Raw genomic sequence first — 2,708 nt, forward strand, 5'->3', positions numbered from 1 at the left:
AGCCTACCCTGTCTGAAACATACTCAAAATACAGATATTAGAATACAGCCTGGCAAAATCATCTAATCCATAATAAAGTGCTTGCTATCTCATGTAATTTTCTAAATTCCCATATTCTCCAAATGCTGTCAATATAGTACCTTGTAGGGCACCTCCTTGTTTACCCTGGTGATTCCACAGCCTCGTAGGATATGTGGCTTGCCATTGCCCAGAATCATAAGGAATGCCATGGTGCATGTGACTAGCCTGGGAGAGGATTAAAATTCAAAAGTCCTAATATAATTTCTACTAAATGCATATTGCTTTTGTAGCATGAACAGATTAAATAATGTTAGCCCCAACTATCACAAGTAGTGGGCTCTCTGCATTTAGTACATAGGCTTTGCTCAGTGTTTCCTCATCTGCACTTAGTATATAGGCTTTTTTAGTATGTTTCCCCAGGAAATATTTAGTGAGAGGTACTAGTAAATTCATCCAAAAATAGCACTGATATACTGACAATTTAACCCTAAATAACTTAATGTGTACTTTGAGATTTCTATAGATCCTACCATAAACCAAATTACATGAGGAAAGTCATTCACTCTTTTGTGGACATTTGGTGTTGATGATTATGTCATGGAGAAAGTTTCAGATTATTGCAACCTTCTCCTACACTTCCCTAATACGTCTAGATTTTATCTTTTAAGAAAGGAACCACAAACCTCCAGCGTGGCCCATTGGACAGACAGGTATCAATAGTTTCTCTGTTCTGAGGTTGTTTAGGAAGATGCCATGGGCTTCTGGCTATAAAAGGTATAGCTAGAACCTTTTATCAAAAAACGAATGTCCAAGACAAAAAAAAAAGGAAAAACATAATGAGCAAGAATTCTACCCACTGTTGTTCTGAGGACTATGGCCATTATTATGTTTCCTTTTGTGACTGCTTTTTAATCTATGGAGAGTGTTTTTGACTTCTGTTATGATCAGAAACTACGATTATAGTTTTCACATTTATTTGGAGTAAGCAGAAGTGAATTAAAGAAAGAGTATGTGTACTCCATGACAGAGGACAGCATGCTGACTTAATCCAGAGAAGAGGGGTTAGCTATGGAACTGTAGTCTGGGGGCCACGTGCCAGACTTAGAGAGAACCTAGCGTGTGTCCATCATTCAGCACTCATTGAACAACAATACCAGATACAGACACTTCTCCAGTTGTGGAGACAGGGTACCAAAACAAGACGAGTCATTGTCCAAACATTTACAGTGTGGCAGAAGGACATAGACAAGAGGTAAGCCAAACCTCCTCAATACCAAGCTGCTACTTCTCCAGGAAGGTGACCGAAGAGCCAATGATTTGAGCCAAGAGTGGAAGAGCAAGGCTAGGCATCTTGCTTGAAGCTGGGTCAGAAAAGATCAGCTTCCCACTTCAAGGGTGCCTGGGAAAATGCAGAGTAACAGCTGGGCTCTCTGCACTATTGCTGGGAGCAAAGGAGGAAGCATGAGTCCCCTCAGTCTCTCCTCTTGACACCTGGGTAGATGGCTGTTTACACAGGCAGATCACCCAGCCGCTCCCTGAAAAGTAAACAGCTGCTTCCTGCCTTCTTAGCTGGCACAGATTGGGGCCCTGACACTGTGTGCCCACGAGAAAGAGGAGCTGTCCTCCACTTGCTTTCATTCGTTGGTTCAAGCAAGACATCTTGGGTGCCTCCCAAGGACAAGGATGACAAGAAAGTGGTCACCCATCACCTGGTCTCTCCACACCACTTAAAATCCAGGGCTTTCCAAGTTACAAGCGCCTGAGCCCTCAGTCTACCCAAAAGCGTATGAGAATATCAGAAAAGCTGAAGAGGTAGAGACACGTTCCCAACATCCAGATCACTTTGGTTGTAGAGTCAGGCAAGTCAGGTTTCATAGCTCCCTTGCCAACTGTATTCAGTGTCCCCGCCTCTCAGCTTGTCAATCTGGGAAGTATTTGGATTGATTCTTCCTCATTTCCTGTAAGTACACCAAAATTTAATACCATAGGAGTCCCTCAGTCCCTAAATTACCATGAAGACCTTTTGGGCTGCTGACTGAGTCTTATGTCTGTCCGCCTTCCTTTCCAGGCGACACCTCCTAATCAATCTCATTGAAATTATTGCAGCCTATAGTTAAGGCAAATGCACATTCCACTTGGCCATACATCTATTTGCATAACAGGTTATTTTTTCAATGTTCCCTTTCTCTGTTAAATCTCCAAGTGTTCATGAGCACCCAATGGGACTTAATGGTAGTCAAAGTCAAAGACACACCCAGATATGATCTCTGCCCTCATATGTGTGTCAAATGATTGCACATGCAAATTCCTCAGCATACTAGATACTCCTATTAGTTTATGTCCTCCAGTATCCATGCTAAAATGGGAATAAACATGAACGAGCTTTAGTGGGAGAGATCCAAGTGGGTGAAAATGGGTCTGGAGAAAACTGGAGAAGACATCAGGCGAAGCATTTCTGTGAAGGAGAGAGGATGCGGCAGGTATTTGTCTTGTTCAATTTTATGTGGCTATACTGATGATGGGTAACTTATAAAAACAAGGTTTGGGTAATAATTCTAGTGCCTGGAGTGTTCAAAAAGTCATAGGCTGTATCACAGAAGAGAGCAGAAAGGAAAATGGCCACAGACAAGGAAGCAAGAGATCACGGAGGTGGCAGCCGGCTCTTTGTAGGGCAAATATTTCTTGGG

The sequence above is a fragment of the Mesocricetus auratus genome, unplaced genomic scaffold (genome assembly GCF_017639785.1).
Source record: "Mesocricetus auratus isolate SY011 unplaced genomic scaffold, BCM_Maur_2.0 Super-Scaffold_100045, whole genome shotgun sequence".
Classification (NCBI taxonomy): domain Eukaryota; kingdom Metazoa; phylum Chordata; class Mammalia; order Rodentia; family Cricetidae; genus Mesocricetus; species Mesocricetus auratus.